Raw genomic sequence first — 20,866 nt, 5'->3', positions numbered from 1 at the left:
TACTCCATAGCTCAGTAACAATTACCCCACAGCTAGCCATTCTTAACCTAAACATAGACGACTTTCCAACACACCAGAGATCAGTGATCACACATGTTCTCCTAGCTACCAAACACTTGATCACTAGACGCTGGAAATCAGATAACATTCCTACCCTCACTGAAGTAACCAACTTAGTACAAACCCATTTCACGTATGAAACCCTCCTGTCACGCAGAAAACAAACAATCTAACACAAAGACACTGGCCCGTTGGAACCTATGGACTCTCTGGTACAAAAAATAATAAGAAAACTAACAATTGAAAATGAATGCCTTGTCTCACATCTAACCATCCACTTGATGCTCTCTCCCCCCCCCCCCTTATCCCTTCCTGCTCCCCTTTTTCCTTGTCCCCCCCACCCCCCCACTCTACCCCTCCTCCTACCATACCAGGTTAACTGTTCTACCCTACATTTTATACACACCTCGTTAACAATTTATTTCCTCTTTAGGAACAATGTTCATGTACTCTCTAAACAGAACATACTTGTAACAGCTAGTCTGTATGCTTACATTTGTATGTTTTCGTTCCTCACTATGACCATATAATCTGTAATATGTAAAACTCAATAAAAATCTATTTGGAAAAAAAAAAAAAATGCTTGTTTGAAGTGCCACTTAGGACTGCTTACTAAGCTCAGATGAAACATATCAAGGGGGCAAAGGGGACAACTGTGTACACAACACTATGCACTTCAAAACACAAATAAAATTTGCCAAAAAATAAATAAATCTGTAATTGAAATGAATGCTTTGCTCACATACAGTAGCAAACTCATTAAAGAGGAGTTATAAGCTTAATGTATTGCAACAATATAGGAGGTCAGAAGCCTGAATTTACATTTCCTTCCTTCTATGGGTCTCTAGAACAATTCACCCCATATATGTTACTACCTGTCAATCTTCCCACACAATGCATGTCAGTGCTGTCCATGACTTCCAGAGACAAGGTCCTATACAAGACACATACATGATTTCTTCTCAGATTACTATTAAAAAGTAATAAGCTAGAATCCATGGTGGTTATTGGGTCTAATAGCTAGTTCCATGTTTGGCTTTCATGCCACAATTTTATGCTTAAAAATGAAATAACACCATCCTTCCTTATGTACAGAAAATAATTTGCAAGTAAAAAAAAAATGGGCTTGTTTGGTGAATAGAAAATTTATAGAAAATGGGTTATTCAAGAAAGATAGGGGCTACGGTTTTCTTCTTCTATAAATGCTGGTTGTTTGGCTTTCATGCTGACCCTCTGGCTTTGGCAAGTTTTTCCAAGGCTGGCTTTTTTTAAGATTCATACTTACCTAGGTGGATGCAGGATCAGTCTAATGCTGCATTTGTCCCCCGCTGTCTCTAACAATGAGAACCGAGCGATCTAACACCGCCGATTGCTCAGTTCTCACAGCTTTGTGAGCAGAGAGCTGGTGACAGTCAGTCAGCAGCTCTCTGCTCTGCACCCCACTACGCTCATTGGAGCGCCAAACAGTGGAGGGGGCAGGAGCGGGCAGCTCAGGCTCACAGTGGCTCCTGAGAGTGCCGGTCCAGGCACTTGGGTGGATCCCAACTCAATTATTCTTAAAGCCTGCACCAGCTCTGGGACGTCAGCCGACAGCGGGCTTTAGCCTGCTGTCAGCTGAAATCGGGTTACAAGAGTACAGAATGAACTGAACTGCTGTGATCCACAGGAAAAGTAAAAAGTTTAAAGTGTTACTAAACCCAGGACCCTGCATTCACTATTTCTGGTCTCCCACAGTACACAGAACATGGAAATGCAATTTTTTTAGTAAATATAAACGGCTAAATACCTTTTTTCATCAGTAGTTAGAGCAGTCCTGTGACTTCTATAAGGCTGAAGGACCCCTGACCCTCTGTCTGTCTAATTTGATGCAGGTGCCATTTAGTCAAGAACTTTCCACCTGTCTCCTTAGAAAAAAAAACAAATGTTGAAAGTCTACTTTAGTTGAGCAGGGTGGTGTAGACAGGGCCACCCATGGAACAAACGTTGATGGATACAGCAGGAATTGGTCAAAACTTGATACGTTTATGACCAGCTTTAGTCAGTGACCCCCCAAAAAAAAGCATGCAGGTCAGTAATTCACTTGTTTGCCATGTGCTTGTCTAAGGTCAGTGATTTAGCAATATTGAAGAGACAATTGGGCAACTAGCACTTTCAGAGAGGTGGTCAGTAATGGTGGAGCACTTATTTTCCCAAGACAGGCTTTGATCTTGCATCAATAGCAGCAGTTTTAGAGAGATTTTTCAGAACTTTTTACCCACAGTTGACCCTCTTCATGTAACCTGTTTCAAGTGGATTTTGTACTTGTATGGCAATACAAAAACGTCTTTGAAGCAAACACAAGCCCTTAAAGAGGTAGTGATAAGTAGCCTTTCAGAAATATTGAAATTAAAAGGGCAAGTTTTTTTATTAAACATGGAGGAACTAACCTTAGCTTCAGATGGCAACAAACAAATGCACCTTGCCACAAAGAGTGTACCCCCAGTTCTATTAATTCCCTTCTAAGCGCACTGTTATCACACAAACCAACCCTGTGTAATAAACCGCTTGCCAATGCATCTGCCAGGAAAAAACATTTATTCCCAAGATATACCACTTTCAAATACAGAATCATCTGTGCTACTGTATCTTGAGCTCCTCTTACATATCAAGTAAAAGTTCTCATAATATTAACAAAGTTCCCTTATAGCAGTGCACCTCAACCAATGGATGGGAAACTCCATCACATGTTCAGGATAGTAAAAAACGGTCTTGATTACATTTGGCCTGTCTGCAGTCTGCACTGCAACTGCAGACCAGGATAAAAAGCAAGCAAGGTAACTGCACCATATACTGGTTTGGTTTCATGTATTAAAGCAGGGGTAGGCAACCTGGGGCCCACCAGCTGTTGTGGAACTACATTTCCCACGAGGCATTGCAAGGCTGGCAGTTACAATTACTCCCAGAGGCATGATGGGACTTGTAGTTCTGCAACAGTTGGAGGGCCCCAGGTTGCCTACCCCTGTCTTAAAGGAGAAGTTCACTTTTGGAATATGTTACATGTTCCACCTGTTTTTAGGGTGCAACATGTTCTAGCATCTGCAGCTCTCCTTCCATTGGCCACCCCCCTCCCTGTGACAGGACGGGAATCTTCTCTCCACACGCCTGCATCACTCAGTCACAGTTTCCTGTGAATGAATGCCTACAAGTACTGTCAGCCATTGCGGCTGACGGCTTGTAGTTTTCAACGAGCTACAAGGATGCAGGTGAGCGTCCTTGTAGTGATTCTTCCTGCTCTCAGGTAACTGTCTGCCCGTACACATTATGGGCCGACAGCCATGCTGAAAGTCTACAAGAGGTGGACATTGCACCTGCAATCAGCAGATCGTGGTTTGCAATGCTCTGCAGGCTCCTTAGAAAAAGTAAAAAAAGCTATATATATATATATATACACACACACACATTCATTTTTTTCTCTAAGGGGCAACCTAGATATATAACCTATATGCATTATTATAGGTTGCTACATACAGTAGAAGTATAGAAAGGTAAAGTGCAAGGGTTATCCTAGTGCAATACAGCTCGCTAGGAATTACACGATATCCATGGGTTGTTACCCAAAATGTAAGTTACAGGCAGGGCTGGCCCAACACATCGTGCTGCCTGGGACCAAAAATGAAATGCTGCCCCCCCCCACACACACACACACACACACACAGCAAAGAGACATTTCCATAAAGCAAAGAGACAGCCCCATATATTCAGCATGAGACATTTCCATAAATTCAGTAGAGACATCCCCCTCCAGCAAAGAGACATGCCCCCAAAAAAATCAGCTCACAGGTATATGAATTGTGCAGCACCACCAAAGCTTTCCCCTTCCTCTTCACTGCCACCGACCAGCTACGCTCTGATCCCAGCTCAGTAATGCAACATGCGGCGACAGCAGCGCTGCAGTGGCGGCTAGGATGACCACATTTCCAAACTACCATTTAGGGACACCCCTCCTCCCCCCCCCCCCCCAAAAAAAAAGGGAAGATGAAAGGGGGGGGGGGGAATTCGACAGTGGGTGATTTGTCAGGCGAATGGTTGGTGTTAGCACTTAAATCATCCTGACACCATGGTTGATATGGTGTCAGGATGATCAAATCACATAATTTCTATTACAGTGTAATATATAAATGAAATAGTTAATACAGAATCAGTGGGAACCCTGAGCTTGTCACTTGCCATCAGATGCAGCGTGCCACCATCGCCTGCCACCAGGTGTAGCTTTATACCTTCCACCTATAGCCTGCCACCAGATGCGGCGTGTCACTCGCCACCATTGCCTGCCACAAGATGCGGCGTGTCACTCGCCACCATTGCCTGCCACAAGATGCGGCGTGTCACTCGCCACCATTGCCTGCCACAAGATGCGGCGTGTCACTCGCCACCATTGCCTGCCACAAGATGCAGGGTGTCACTTGCCACCATTGCCTGCCACAAGATGCAGCGTGTCACTTGTAGGCAGCACAGTTTCTCCTTCTCAGGCCCACTCGCCACTCTTATCATTTGCCAAGGGAAACATACGGGGAGGCAGGTGGGTGGAGCTAGCGGAGGAGGAAATTAAATCCTCCCCTGCAATGAATGCTGGGGCCTCTCTCTCCCCCCTTCTCCTCCTGACGTCACTGGTTGCTAGACACCAAATGGGCCGTGGCTATCAGTTTGGTCAGGGAGCCAAGGGCCGCTGGTGAGACCCTTGAAGTGGGTCTCGGCCAGTGACAGCGGCGATTCAGTACAACAAGTATGACACTGTACGCTAGAGGGTTGCCGCCCCTCTTAAATTGCCGCCTGGGACCATGGACCCACCGGGACCCATGGTAGGGTCGGCCCTGGTAACAATTCTTATACAGAAGTATGAACTTATTCTTCAGGCATCTAAGTAGCTTTACTATTGCAGACATAGAAAGATCCCTAGCTGACTTGTCATAACATGTCAAAACTAAAATTTCACTTGGAATTTTCTCTGGTTAATACAAATGCTACAGATGGGTCAATGACATTTATACAGATGAAAGTTCCACAGACCAGCTGCATAAACAGCAAACCTGAGGCTCGGTTCACACTGTTGCGACAGCAAATTTTTTACGACTTTGTTTGCGACTTTCTTCCAACTTGGATGCTATTCAGGAGCCTGTACAAGGGCTTAAATTGCACCCAAGTCAGACCAAATTAGTGCAGGAACCTTTTCTAAGATCTAAGTGACTTGTGTAGCATCAGTTAAGACGGCTCTCTTAGAGAAACGTTGCAATTGACATGTAATGTGAGTTGTGGTCTTACAAGTTGGATCCCATGTCGCAGCAGTGTGAACCGAGCCTAAAGCGCATCTCCTGTCAAAGGTTGTTTTCTTAGTTTTGAAAAAAGTGGGGAGGTGTAAGAGACTCGGTTGGGTTTTTACTGTTATCTGAAACTCGATTAGCAAGATTTACCCTCGGTTCCTTTTCTGCAGACAATAGTTTAACAAACATGGAGGGAAACTGTCCGGCAGTAACACGCCAAAAATAAGAGGCAGTGTAGGGAAGGCTAGAACCCCTGGCAGTTATTTATTTTTGTGCCCGTCGCAGATTTTCTCTCATTTCCTGTCTAGTGAAAACATGGTCACCAGGACAAAAAAAAGTGTGGGTAATTCTCTGTAAAATGAGCCCCAGGTAGCCAGAAAATGGGTTCCAATACTTTACCACTGTTAAGAAAATATTACAGAAAACCTTTTTTTGACTTCATATACAGTTAAAAGAAACTTTGAAATTAAAAATATATGGACATTACAGTCGACCCCTGCAATTCGCAGGGGTTATGTTCGTAGGGCAACCGCGAATTGTGGAAAAAAAATGCAAATTTTGGATGTAGTCAAAAAAAAAAAAAAAAAAAAAAAACGCCTATTTTGAAACCTCTTCTGGTGCTTAAGTTCATTGCCTGAAGCCTTTTTCAGGCGTTTGGGCGTTATCTTAGACGCGAGAACACTCAAGATAGCTACAAGTGGTAAACCGTTATGATGTGGGAATGCTGGGCTGCATCTGCCAGAGAGGAAAAATCTGCTAACTACTGAGGCCGCGAACTCTGAACCGCGACTTCGCAGGGGTCGACTGTACAGCCAAGTTACAGATAGTGCAAGTTAATAAGTTGAAAAATGGTAGAATAGGAATAAATGAATATTAGGCCCAAGTTACCGGGAGTGTAAATTAATAAGCCAATACAGGATGGAAATGGACATTACACTCAAGTTACAGATAGCGTACGTGAAATATGGTGGAAGAAGAAAAATGGGCAATAGGCCCAAGTTACAGATCGTATAAGTTAATGAGCTGAAAAAAGGGTAGAATAGGAAGAAATGACCATTAGACCCACGTCACAGCTAGTAAAAGTTAATAAGCTTAATGAGGTTGAATATGAAGAAATGAGCATTAGACTCAGGTTATAGATGGTAGAAGTTGATAAGCTGAAGAAAGAAAAAAGGGAAAAAAATAAAAAAAAGGAAAGAAAAAAAAAAATAGAATAGGAACAAATGGCCTTTAGACCCAAGTTACAGATCGTTTAAATTAATAAACTGAAGAAAAGGGTAGAATATGAAGAAATGGACATTAAATGAAAGTCACAGATAGTATGAGTTACATAGTAGCTGAGGTTGAAAAAAGACAAGTCCATCAAGTCCAACCTATGTGTATGCTTTTATGTCAGTATTACATTGTATATCCCTGTATGTTGTGGTCGTTTAGGTGCCCACTTAATAATTTCAAAAAACTATCTATTCTCCCCACTGAAACCACTGCCTGTGGAAGAGAATTCCACATTCTTACCGCTCCAAGGCCCCTTTCACACTGGGGCGGGGGCGGCGGTAAAGCGCTGCTATTGTTAGCAGCGCTTTACCTTTGGTATTTGGCCGCTAGCGGGGCGGTTTTACCCCCCGCTAGCAGTCGACAAAAGGGTTAAAAACCACCGCAAAAGCGCCTCTGCAGAAGCGCTTTGCCGGCGGTATAGCCGCGCTGTCCCATTGATTTCACTGGGCAGGAGCGGTGTATACACCGCTCCGAAGATGCTGCTAGCAGGACTTTTTTTTACCGTCCTGCTAGCGCACCGCTCCAGTGTGAAAGCCCACGGGGCTTTCACACTGGAGAGACAGCAGTGGCTGTTTCGGGTCGGTTTGCAGGCGCTATTTTTAGCGCAGTAGCGCCTGCAAACCGCCCCAGTGTGAAAGGGGCCTTACAGTAAATAGCCCTTACAGTCACTTCCGCTCTTACAGTAAAGAGCGGGAGTGACGTCACGCGGCTCCGGCCAGTCACAGAGCCCCGGAAGGAAGAGGGGCGAAGATGGACGCGGCCTGCACAGGGGACAGCACAAGCTTTGTTTGCAGGTAAGTGTCATATAATGGGCTAGTATGCGATGCATACTAGCCCATTATGCTTTTCATTTGCAGGCCTTGCGAAGAGCAAAACCCATCGGGGTTTACTTCCTCTTTCAAGGGGTTGTAAACCTTCATGTTTTTTCACTTTAATGCATCCTATGCATTAAGGTAAAAAAAACACCAGCTAGTGACTGGCCCCCCAGCCCCGCCGGTTTACTTACCTGAGCCCTCGAACGTGACCCATCGGGACGTGCTCTCTCTGCTCGGGGTTCTTGGCTCTTGATTGGTTAGATTGATAACAGTGCAGCCATTGGCTCCTGCTGCTGTCAATCAAATTCAATGATGCGAGCGCCGGGGCCGAGTCCTGCATTCGGCCTCTATAGACGCAAATGCTGGACTCGTGCCCGCAAGAGAAGTGTGCTTCTCCGAGGGAGTTATCAGATGTGGGGAGGAGCCGCGAGAGCCGTCGGGGGACCCCAGAAGAGGATGTTCGGGGCCACTCTGTGCAAAACATGCTGCACAGTGGAAGTATGACATGTTTGTTTTTTTTTTGTTTTTTTTTTTTAATATCTTTACAGTCACTTTAAGGGGGAAAATCTTCCGGGCTGAAGTGGTTAAGGTTAAAATGCTTCTCCTCTAATTTTAGTGAACGGCCGCGTGTCTTTTTAAAATTTCCCTTTAATTTAATAAGCTGAAATAGGATAGAATATGAAGTAATGATCATTAGATCCAAGTCACAGATAGTAGTTAATAAGCTGAAATAGGGTAGAATATATAAAAAAAAAAAAAAAAAAAAAAAAAAAAAAAATGGACAGTATAGAATATGAAAAAAAAATTGACATTGTACCCAAGTCACAGACAGTACAAGCTGATAAGTTATAAAAAATAAAAATAATAAAAATCTGAAGAAATGGACATTAGCCAAATTACAGATAGTCAAAGCTAATAAACTAAAATAAGGTGGAATTGGAAGAAAGCAACATTAGACCCAAGTTAATGAAAGTGTAAGTTACCATCAGACCCAAGTTACAGATAGTATAAAAGTTAAAAAGCTGAAATATTGTAGCAAACAGCCTTGAGTCCTTATACCATCTAAATATCAGAAGATGAGCCAAGCTGTCCAGAAACTTGGAGCTCAGGGGTAAGACAGGTCACTGACAGATCAATCATTCAGTCAATATTAGGAGAGGCTTTAATAAACAGAGAAAAAAGGTCAGCACTCATCTCCCGGGAAAGTTTAAATAAAAGGAAGTATGAGTCAAAGAAAGCAAAACTTCTTACGTATAGTTAAATGTGAGATAGATGAATGAATATATATATATATATATATAGAGTTTTATTTTTTCCCCCTTTTCTAACTAGAAGGCATGCATTTTCTGATCCCTAGGAAAGAGGAGAGTTTGTGTAGCTTAGCCAGCTGCAGTATAACAAATAGAAGGGTGAATAGTTTCCTCCAGGTGTACAAACACATAGATCCTACAAGCAGACTTCAGCCCACTCCCCTATGTCCATGGCTGTGTCACCTGCTGCACTGTCCTGTATAGGATCCAGGTGTCTCCTATAGATCCATAGAATTGCAGGGTGGGCCCAGTGTAATGTATGATGGAGCCCAGCCTCCCCCATGGTGGGAGCACCAGTAAGAATCATTTCACAGCTTGTAAAGTTCAATGAACAATACAGATCCCCTTTGATCAGCCTGGAAGGCTGTCATCAATCTGCCTGACATAACGAACCCCACTGATCACTAAAGATCCACTCACCTCCAATCATCCCAGATCAGGGACTGGATCCAGGACAATCGTCCCCAGGAGTAACCAGTGTGTGGAGAGATCCGATGAGGAAGGCACAAAGTTGGGAGAACTAGTGAAGAAAGTCCAGCATCCTCCGCACAATAGAGCGTGCACCTCTCCCTCTGTTATCTGTCTTTGTAATAGGAGGAGGCAGGCTCACTGCGCGTGCGCACACCTCCCTCCAGCCTGGGCTTTCACATGCTGTGTGGGGGAGACAAGGGGAGGATTAGCATGGACACAGCACAAGTGTAAGGAGGATCTCAGCACCAAGGTGGGCACAGGCATAGTCAGAAATCCTCTGCTATGACATCAGCTCTGCTTTCTTCTCACTTTATCATTTCTCTGCTTTCTATCACTTTCAACATCGTTTTTATTCCAGAGACATGTACAGTCTGGGCAGTGTGTCTCATCTTCATGGACTGGAGTTCAGTAGAACTGTTTACAACATTATTATTAGGCTGGAAAATAAACGTGGTGGCTTGTGGTATATTTTTATTAGTATTATATTCTTTTTGTTATATTTGTATGTGTTTTCATTGGTATTATTTATATTTATTATTATTTTTATATTTTATATTATTATGTATTTTATTAGTATTTTTTTGTTTATATTATTACCGTTATATTTTTATTAGTATTATTATTTATATTTATTAGTTTTGTATAATATATTTGTATTAGTATTCTTTTTATATTGTTACTGATATATCTTTTTATTAGTATTATATTTATATTATTATTTCTTTTAATTGGTATTATGTTATATCTTTTAATTTGTATTCAATTATTTTAAATGTATTATTATTATTATTATTATATTATGTATTATTATTTATTTCTACATTATTGCTTTTATATATTTGTATGAGTATTATTTATATTTATTATTATTTTTGTATTTGATTGTATATTTTTATTTGTATTTATTTTCATATTATTACTGTTATATCTTTGCATTAGTATTCATTTTTATATTATTATTTATTTTAATTGGTATTATATTATTATATCTTTTCATTTGTATTACATTTTTTATATTTATTATTGTTATATTTTATATTATTATTATTTTTTTACTAGTATTATTCATATTTTTATATTATTAGCATTATTATTTATATTTATTATTATTTTTGGGGACATACTAAACTGCATATTGGGATGATGGGATGATTGGATTATTGGCTGCAATACTGAGAACTCTATTTTATTATAGATTTTTATTAGTATTTATATTGTTATTTCTTTTAATTGGTATATTATTATATCTTTTAATTTGTATTAAATTATTTGATATTTATTATTAATTTTATATTTTATATTATACCTTTTTATTAGTATTGTTTATTTTTATATTCATACTATTTTTATTTTTATATTTATTATTTCTTTTAATTGGTATTATGTTATTCTATATTTTCCTCGTAGATTGTAAGCTCTAAGAAGCAGGGCGCTCTGATACACTACACTTTAATACAGTAGGAATTTGTACTGTCTACCCTCAAGTTGTAAAGCGCTGTGTGAACTGTTGGCACTATATTATTATTATTATTATACACTATTTATATAGCGCCAACAGTTTACGCAGCACTTTACAATGTATAGGAGGGACAGCACAATTACAGTTCAATACAGAAGGGACAGGAGGGCCCTGCTCGTAGAGCTTACATTCTAAAGGGAGGGGTATTAAAGGTAATAGATGCAGGGAATGATTTGATGGTGGTGGCTCGGGGACAGTTGTTATGTGGGTGTGGGATAGGCTTCCCTGAATAAATGAGTTTTCAGGGATCTCCTAAAGGTGGAGAGGTTAGGGGCTGATCGGATATACGGGGGCAGGGAATTCCAGAGGATGGGAGAGGCTCTGGAGAAGTCCTGAAGGCGAGCATGGGAGGAGGTAACAAGGGAGCTAGAGAGCAGGAGGTCCTGGGAGGAGCGGAGGATGTTGTGGATGGCCTTGTATGTTGTGGTTAGCATTTTGAATTTTATACGGTGGGGTAGGGGAAGCCAGTGAAGGGATTGGCAGAGAGATTATATAAATCCTGTATAATAATAATATTTTAATTGGTATTAAATTATTTATATTTCTTACTATTTTTATATATTCTGATTATTACCTTGGTTCAGCTTAGACCAATGTAAGTTTGCCTGATCCATACCTGTGGGATCCCTGTGAATGCTGGAAATCACTGTAGTAGACACTGCTAATCCACTGATCACTGCCAGCCTCCAGGTCCTATGCCAAGCGGCTGCCCTGCTGTTTACTGAACACAGGAGGTGGGCCGCTGGGCACGGGTGTCATTAAAGGAACACTTTGCATTTTCTCAATGAATGAATGAAAGGCATTCTCTGATTGGATGAGGTGGAGAGGAGGGATGGTGAAGTCCTGACTCACACAGATTGACTCACTTGTCCCTTACCAGAAGTATATTAAATATAATTAATCTACTTTTTTGTTAAAGTGAATTTTTTGACACTTGTCCGTTTTTATTGCTGTCTGTGTCCCCTTTAGGGAGATTCTCCCTCTCTATTTCTTTCTCTCTAGTATTCCTGTTTACTGATATCACAGAGAGTGAAAGTGAAAGAAAATTCCAAATTTTGGGTTGTCCTCAGAACAGGAATAGAAGGGAAATTGTCCACTGTGGATACTAGATCAGATGACAGCTGGAGATTTCCTCCAACTTCCTGTTTTGGCTAATAGATAGGAAGGAAAAGCAAATCTCCCCAATGGAACAATGATGTGTAAAACAAAAAAAAGAAGAAAAGAAACGAACAGGGGTTATAACCCTCCCTTATGGCCCGTACACGCGATCAAAAAATCGGACGGCAGATCGTCCGTTTTTTTTAAATCGAAAATGGAGAGTTTACTAAAATGACGAAAATTCTCGTATGACAGAATAAAAAAATCAGAAGTGATGTCACGTGTTGTAGTGTATTTCTATTGTATTTTCGGATGACAACTGTGCTGATTAAACAAAAATTGTACAATCTGGTATCATACGAGAAAAAATTTAGTGTTTGTCTGATCGGATAATATCAGATGAACTGTCGTGATCGGTTCTCGAAAAGCTCTGTACTAACGATCCGATTATCGTACATCGTTTCGAAATTGGTATTTTTTTGACCGATTTTCGGATCGCGTGTATGGACCATAAGCCTTGGGTTCACATCTGTGCGGCTGTGTGCTGCGTGTAGGGCAGCCATATAATTTCAATGGGTTGCTCTACCTTAGGGATATGCAATTAGCGGACCTCCAGCTGCTGCAGAACCACAAGTCCCATGAGGCATAGCAAGACTCTGACAGCCACAAGCATGACACCCAGAGGCAGAGGCATGATGGGACTTGTAGTTTTGCAACAGCTGGAGTTCCGCTAATTGCATATCCCTGCTTTACCTGCTAAAAATATGGAAGGAAAGAAGTCCCTGACCCTTTTTAAAATTGTATGCAAAGAAGGAGGGGGGGGAGTATAAAAACACGGGTGGGACGTTAAATGAGGCACATATACATGTGCCTCCATCCCTAATATCAGTATTCAGAAAAAAGGGAGAAATTTGGGACTTTACATGAGTTTCTCGACATAGTGGGGGTGTGTAAAAGAGAAAATTATTTGTCATGGAGGACACGATAATTGGATCTTAGTGGTATGGAACAAGTACAATAATAAATCATAAGTTTACACATAAAATTCCACATATGGCATGGACATCAAGGATACATAATGATATCGACTTGGAAACACATGATAATATGGCGACCACACATATAACATATCAGCTTGGAAACGCATGACAACATGAAAATTAATGAGCAACCTCATGAATTCACATATATACACAAGTCTTTAAAGTGGCACAGTGTGATGAAATGGCATGATTGCTTGATAGACAGTAGACTAAATTGATAACTCATATGGGTGTGTTTAGGCAACTTGAATTGCCCGATGCGTTTCGTTGATAAAACACTCAACGGGGCTGATGCTCCCGAATATCTAGAAAAATTGGAGTATAATTAATCTAATGTAATACTAAGCATAACAGGAAGGGACAAATATGCCGATCCTGGATACTTACATGCAAAAAGTAGATGCTGGGGGTGTGTAGGATGTAAGACCAGGGCCGCAAAAAGGCGGTCCGTCCTGGAAGCTGAGCTTAAAATTGTACCACACCAAATTGCATTGCATTTGCATGGGGGTACCATTAAAGCAGCATTAAATCCAAAATAAAAAACGGAATATATTGCAACTTACCAATAATTACATGTGATGGCTGCATTCGGGTTTTTTTTAGCCTTTTCTCATTGTTTTCACCTGGTGATCTGGCCAGTAACACACCTCCTGTATTAGAGTGCTCCCACTCTGGATGAAGGAGCACAGGGGGCACCTTTTGGACAGCAGCATTGTCCGTCTGGGGGATGTTAGGAGTGTAATGCCGTGTACACACGATCGGAAATTCGGCCAGCAAAAGACTGATGACAGCTTTTGGTCGGAAAATGCGACCGTGTGTATGCTTCATCTGACTTTTGCTGGCCGAATTCCAGCCAGCAAAAGATTGGGAGCAGGTTCTCAATTTTTCGGTCGGAAAAAATTCCCATCCCAAAATGCGATCGTCTGTACAAATTCTGATGCGCAAAATTCCAACGCATGCTCGGAAACAATTTGACGCATGCTCGGAAGCATTGAACTTCATTTTCTCAGCTTGCCGTAGTGTTGTACGTCACTGCGTTCTTGACGGTCGAAAGTTCAGAGAACTTTTGTGTGACCGTGTATATGCAAGGCAAGCTTGAGCAGAATTCCATTGGAAAAACAATCCAAGATTTTTCCGACAGAAAATCCGCTTGTGTGTACGCGCCATTAGATGTACTAGCAGATTTAAATACATGTTAACACATTGAAGACAAACTCCAACTAATACTCTATAATCAGTTACAGCAAACCGTTTTTTTCCCGTTTTTGAGATAAAGGTTTTATATAAATAAATAAAAACTGATTATTGTAAGCACCTCTGTCAGTGGTAAATGGTTTGTCTTAACCCTCTAACTGCTCCATCTGCAGGACCGCTTATTCTGTTGAAAGACAACAGACTTACGAGCAGCATCACCAGATGAAAATAGAAGAAAGACTAAAGTAGAAAACGAATGCAGCCATTACATCTAAGAATTGGTAAGCTGCGATATAATCATTTTTTTTTAATACTACTTTAAGAATGAATGACGCCTCCGTGCAGTTGCTAAAGTGCGTGTTTCTCTGCATGTCGGGAACACACACACATTCCCAACTCACAATATTTCAAAAATGGAAAAAAAAGTTTTGCCTTTAACGGTTTGCCACATAAGCACACATTAGTGTCTATCATTTTCATAAAAAGCTGGCTTTGCATCAATCAGGATATAAAATGTAATAAAAGAATACTGCAGTGTTATCTGAACGTTCCTGATAACGGCGGATATATAAAAGTGCCGCAATCCTTCCACAGGCCTAAAAGCACATGAAGAGAGTGATAGGACAACAAGGCGGCACTGTATAATTCATATTCTGGAGCAGCACTTGCATTTTTAGCAGCTATTAATAATTAACCAACTCCTGTGCTCATCAGCTTGTTTTCCTGACCTGCTCACAGAGCGCTTTATAGGTACAGTTTCCCTGACGACAGTAACCAAATTCAATTACCTTTTATCTCACTGTAAAAATGATTTTATTTTTGGACGTCTAAGTACTTCTCTGTTGGGGACTTAAGTATTTAGCCAATCAATTGGAGGGTCGATAGTATAGTGCCAGCTGACTAAGGTATTCACTGTCTACGTGTCTTCTTACTGCAAGATTTCTGTTTGTAAAAATATGTCGCTAAGTACATTGATTGGCATTCGTTTGTTAAATTACACGTTTCACCACAAAGATCTTCAGGGAAGAACAGACAACTCGCTAACAAACAAACACTGCGAAGGGCTAGCTATATAGCTTTGTATATCTCTTGCTCACTTTGGTGTTTGCATGTATTCATAGCAACAACCCTTATGCCGCGTACACACGATCGCACATTCCAACAACAAAATCCATGTTTTTTTTTCCGATGGATGTTGGCTCAAACTTGTCTTGCATACACACGGTCACACAAATCTTATCGGAAATTCCGAATGTCAAAAACGCAGTGTTGTACAACACGTACGATGAGCCGAGAAAAATGAAGTTCAATAGCCAGTGCGGCTCTTCTGCTTGATTCCGAGCATGCGTGGAATTTTGTGCGTCGGAATTGTGTGCACAGATTTCTGTTGTCGGAAAATTTGAGATCCAGATCTCAAATTTTGTTTGTCGGAAAATGTCCGATGGAGCCTACACACGGTCGGAATTTCCGACAACAAGCTCCTATCGAACATTTCCCGTCGGAAAATCCAACCGTATGCACGGGGCATTAGGGCTCGCTTACACTTTCTTCAGCTTTAAAGTGGTAGCTTTATTTTTTTAACTTATATAGTGAGGCAAAAAACTATTTAGTCAGCCAGCAATTGTGCAAGTTCTCCCACTTAAAAAGATGAGAGAAGCCTGTAATTGTCATCATAGGTATACCTCAACTATGAGAGACAAAATGTGGAAACAAATCCAGACAATCACATTGTCTGATTTTTGAAAGAATTTATTTGCAAATTATGGTGGAAAATAAGTATTTGGTCGATATCAAAAGTTCATCTCAATACTTTGTTATATAGCCTTTGTTGGCAATGACAGAGGTCAAACGTTTTCTGTAAGTCTTCACAAGGATGTTACACACTGTTGCTGGTATGTTGGCCCATTCCTCCATGCAGATCTCCTCTAGAGCAATGATGTTTTGGAGCTGTCGCTGGGCAACACGGACTTTAAACTCCCTCCAAAGGTTTTCTATGGGGTTGAGATCTGGAGACTGGCTAGGCCACTCCAGGACCTTGAAATGCTTCTTACGAAGCCACTCCTTCGTTGCCCGGGCGGTTTGTTTGGGATCATTGTCATGCTGAAAGACCCAGCTACGTTTCATCTTCAATGCCCATGCTGATGGGAGGAGGTTTGCACTCAAAATCTCACGATACATGGCCCCATTCATTCTTTCATGTACACGGATCAGTCGTCCTGTTCCCTTTGTAGAGAAACAACCCCAAAGCATGATGTTGCCACCCCCATGCTTCACAGTAGGTATGATGTTCTTTGGTTGCAACTCAGCATTCTCTCTCCTCCAAACACGACGAGTTGTGTTTCTACCAAACAGTTCTACTTTGGTTTCATCTGACCATATGACATTCTCCCAATCCTCTTCTGGATCATCCAAATGCTCTCGGACATGTACTAGCTTAAACAGGAGGACACGTCTGGCACTGCAGGATCTGAGTCCCTGGCAGTGTAGTGTGTTACTGATAGTAGCCTTTGTTACGTTGGTCCCAGCTCTCTGCAGGTCATTCACTAGGTCCCCCCGTGTGGTTCTGGGATTTTTGCTCACTGTTCTAATGATCATTTTGACCCCACGGGGTGAGATCTTGTGTGGAGCCCCAGATCGAGGGAGATTATCCTTGGTCTTGTATGTCTTACATTTTCTAATTATTGCTCCCACAGTTGATTTCTTCACACCAAGCTGCTTGCCTGTTGCAGATTCAGTCTTCCCAACCTGGTGCAGGTCTACAATTTTGTTTCTGGTGTCCTTCGACAGCTCTTTGGTCTTCACCATAGTGGAGTTTGGAGTGTGGCTGTTTGAGGTTGTGGACAGGTGTCTTTTATACTGATAACAAGTTCAAACAGGTCCCATTAATACAGGTAATAAGTAGAGGACAGAGGAGCCTCTTTAAAAAGAAGATACAGGTCTTTGAGAGCCAGAAATCTTGCTTGTTTGTAGGTGACCAAATACTTATTGTCCACCATAATTTGCAAATAAATTCTTTCAAAAATCAGACAATGTGATTGTCTCGATATGTTTCCACATTTTGTCTCTCATAGTTGAGGTATACCTATGATGACAATTACAGGCCTCTCTCATCTTTTTAAGTGGGAGAACTTGCACAATTGGTGGCTGACTAAATCCTTTTTTGCCCCACTGTACCTATAAGTAATACCTGTAGGTACAGTGAATAACGCATAAACTTGCGGTGTTTAGGAGATTTTCACACTGGATGTAGCTGGTGATGTCCCCGGCGCATGCACTCTGAAGGGACGGGATACCGTGCCGGAGCCGAGGGCTCCTGCCTGCATGCGCAGGAGTGACATCATAGCAGCCCAGCCACTCATACAGCCAGAGCCTGCAAACCAGGATGGAAGCCCAGATAGCAGTGACAGTGCACTGTTGGAGGGCTTCGTTCTAAGGTAAGTATTTCATAATTTATTAGTATGCAGTGCATACTAGCACATTATGCCATTGCATTGCAGGGGATTTTTTTTTTTTTTTACATGCCGCGGTTTACTACCGCTTTTACACAGACTAAAGCGCCTACCTCTTTAGCATGCTTTTTTGATGTGTTTTGATGCTTCGGTGATGCTTTAAAGGAGAAGTCCAGCTTGGCTTTATAGGCTTGGCTTCTCCTAAGGGTCACAGGAGTGCAAGCAGTTTTGCACTCCTGTGACCCGTTTTCAACAGAGAGCGGTCTGAAGTCCACTCTCCGCTGACGTCACTGTCATCAGTCGAGGCATCACGTCATCCTGACTTCCTGTCAGGGCTGGGCTCAGCCCTTCCTTCTCTGAGCTGGCCGCTCAGCTATCGGCTAATTGCCAGCTCCTATCTCTCCACAGTGACTCACATGTTGATGATATCCTGCTCGTCAGTCCTGCCTACTTAAGCCGTCCAGTCCAGATGATCTCTGCCTTCACCTTGGTCACATCTCTAGAGATGCTCTCCTGTGTTCCTGTTAAAGATTTGCTTGGCTGACATTCCTTCTGGCTCCAGACCCTGCTTGCTGTTCTACTACGCTGTTCTCTGGCTCCCCGATGTTTTGGCTTGTCTGACTATCCGTTTTGGTTCCTGAACTCTGGCTATGTTTTGACTACGTTTACTCTGTGTACTTTTTTTTATTATTATTAAACAAGTGTGATTTAACTGTACTTCTGTCTCAGTCTGATTCATGGTTTCTGACACTTCCAAGTCTAGATCCACCAGCTGCCTTGATTGATGGCAGTCTCAGCATCTCAGCGAGCCGTTCCCCGCCCCTCCACAGCTCATCGCTCTAATGAGCATGGAGGATCAGAGAGGAGAGACGCTGACTGACAGTCAGCAGCTTTCCTCTCAGGGATCTGTGAGAGCTGAGCCATCGGTGATGTTTGGTGGCTCGGTTCTCAGTGCAGAGGTGGCGGGGGACAGCTGCAGCATCGGTCTGATGCTCAATCCACCAAGGTATGTATAAATAAAAAAAAAAAAACCTAAAAAACTCATACTTCTCTTTTAGTGAAGCTTGGCAAATGCCCTGTGTGTGTTGATATTCTATTTGTTTTAAAGAGGCCCAGTAGAACCCCATCGCATTAGTTTTCCTATTCAGCAGATCCCCAGCTTATTAGTACCCTTGTTCAACAGATCCCCAGCTTATTAGTACACCCGTTCAGCAGATCCTCTGCTCCATAGTACTCCCAGCTCTGCTGATGCCCCACTCAGTAGTACCCCCAGCTTTGCTGATCTCCTGCTCAGAAGTAATTCCCAGCTCTGCTGATCGTTCCTCTCAGAAGCAACCCCCAGCTCTGTTGATTTCCTTTTCAGTAGTAACCCCCAGCTCTCCTGCTCTCCCTCTCAATAGTAACCCCCAGCTCTGCTGATCTCCCTCTCAGTAGTCACCCCCAGCTGTGCTGATCGTTCCTCTCAGAAGTAATTCCCAGCTCTGCTGATCTCCCTCTCAGTAGTAACCCCCAGCTCTGCTGATCTCCCTCTCAGTAGTAACCCCCAGCTCTCCTGATCTCCCTCTCAGAAGTAACCCCCAGCTCTGCTGATCTCCCTCTCAGTAGTAACCCCCAGCTCTCCTGATCTCCCTCTCAGTAGTAACCCCCAGCTCTGCTGATCTCCCTCTCAGTAGTAACCCCCAGCTCTGCTGATCTCCCTCTCAGTAGTAACCCCCAGCTCTGCTGATCTCCCTCTCAGTAGTAACCCCCCAGCTCTGCTGATCTCCCTCTCAGTAGTAACCCCCCAGCTGTGCTGATCTCCATCTCAGTAGTAAACCCCAGCTGTGCTGATCTCCATCTCAGTAGTAACCCCCAGCTATGCTGATCTCCATCTCAGTAGTAACCCCCAGCTCTGCTGATCTCCCTCTCAGTAGTCACTCCCAGCTGTGCTGATCGTTCCTCTCAGAAGTAATCCCCAGCTCTGCTGATCTCCCTCTCAGTAGTAACCACCAGCTCTGCTGATCTCCCTCTCAGTAGTAACCCCCAGCTCTGCTGATCTCCCTCTCAGTAGTCACCCCCAGCTGTGCTGATCGTTCCTCTCAGAAGTAATCCCCAGCTCTGCTGATCTCCCTCTCAGTAGTAACCCCCAGCTCTGCTGATCTCCCTCTCAGTAGTAACCCCCAGCTCTCCTGATCTCCCTCTCAGTAGTAACCCCCAGCTCTGCTGATCTCCCTCTCAGTAGTAACCCCCAGCTCTGCTGATCTCCCTCTCAGTAGTAACCCCCAGCTCTGCTGATCTCCCTCTCAGTAGTAACCCCCCAGCTGTGCTGATCTCCCTCTCAGTAGTAACCCCCCCAGCTGTGCTGATCTCCATCTCAGTAGTAACCCCCAGCTGTGCTGATCTCCATCTCAGTAGTAACCCCAAGCTATGCTGATCTCCATCTCAGTAGTAACCCCCAGCTCTGCTGATCTCCCTCTCAGTAGTCACTCCCAGCTGTGCTGATCGTTCCTCTCAGAAGTAATCCCCAGCTCTGCTGATCTCCCTCTCAGTAGTAACCCCCAGCTCTGCTGATCTCCCTCTCAGTAGTAACCCCCAGCTCTGCTGATCTCCCTCTCAGTAGTCACCCCCAGCTGTGCTGATCGTTCCTCTCAGAAGTAATCCCCAGCTCTGCTGATCTCCCTCTCAGTAGTAACCCCCAGCTCTGCTGATCTCCCTCTCAGTAGTAACCCCCAGCTCTCCTGATCTCCCTCTCAGAAGTAACCCCCAGCTCTGCTGATCTCCCTCTCAGTAGTAACCCCCAGCTCTCCTGATCTCCCTCTCAGTAGTAACCCCCAGCTCTGCTGATCTCCCTCTCAGTAGTAACCCCCAGCTCTGCTGATCTCCCTCTCAGTAGTAACCCCCAGCTCTGCTGATCTCCCTCTCAGTAGTAACCCCCCAGCTGTGCTGATCTCCCTCTCAGTAGTAACCCCCCAGCTGTGCTGATCTCCATCTCAGTAGTAACCCCCAGCTGTGCTGATCTCCATCTCAGTAGTAACCCCCAGCTATGCTGATCTCCATCTCAGTAGTAACCCCCAGCTCTGCTGATCTCCCTCTCAGTAGTCACTCCCAGCTGTGCTGATTGTTCCTCTCAGAAGTAATCCCCAGCTCTGCTGATCTCCCTCTCAGTAGTAACCCCCAGCTCTGCTGATCTCCCTCTCAGTAGTCACCCCCAGCTCTGCTGATCTCCCTCTCAGTAGTCACCCCCAGCTGTGCTGATCGTTCCTCTCAGAAGTAATCCCCAGCTCTGCTGATCTCCCTCTCAGTAGTAACCCCCAGCTCTCCTGATCTCCCTCTCAGAAGTAACCCCCAGCTCTCCT

The 20,866-nt window shown here is 43.1% G+C and overlaps 1 protein-coding gene and 1 long non-coding RNA gene across 4 annotated transcripts in view; one reads left to right on the top strand and one right to left on the bottom strand.

The window, feature by feature from the left end:
* Window positions 1-9,334, bottom strand: part of KANK1 (KN motif and ankyrin repeat domains 1) — a 256,209-nt gene extending 246,875 nt beyond the window's left edge. Inside the window, exon 1 of the mRNA XM_073634863.1 lies at window positions 9,178-9,334. The gene's annotated coding sequence lies outside the window, so the exon portion shown is untranslated. The remainder of the gene's footprint in view (window positions 1-9,177) is intronic.
* Window positions 9,331-20,866, top strand: part of LOC141147662 (uncharacterized) — a 54,556-nt gene continuing 43,020 nt past the window's right edge. For 2 of the 3 annotated variants that reach the window (XR_012245096.1, XR_012245093.1), the window contains exons 1-2: window positions 9,331-9,478; window positions 14,256-14,363. This is a non-coding gene — a long non-coding RNA (uncharacterized lncRNA). Of the gene's footprint in view, window positions 9,479-14,255; window positions 14,364-17,939; window positions 18,249-20,866 lie in introns of those variants that run through there. The other variant, XR_012245089.1, reaches the window with a different exon arrangement.

This window comes from Aquarana catesbeiana, linkage group LG01 (assembly GCF_042186555.1).
Source record: "Aquarana catesbeiana isolate 2022-GZ linkage group LG01, ASM4218655v1, whole genome shotgun sequence".
Classification (NCBI taxonomy): domain Eukaryota; kingdom Metazoa; phylum Chordata; class Amphibia; order Anura; family Ranidae; genus Aquarana; species Aquarana catesbeiana.
Note: the sequence above shows the minus strand (reverse complement) of the source record. Positions and strands in the feature narration are given on the sequence as shown.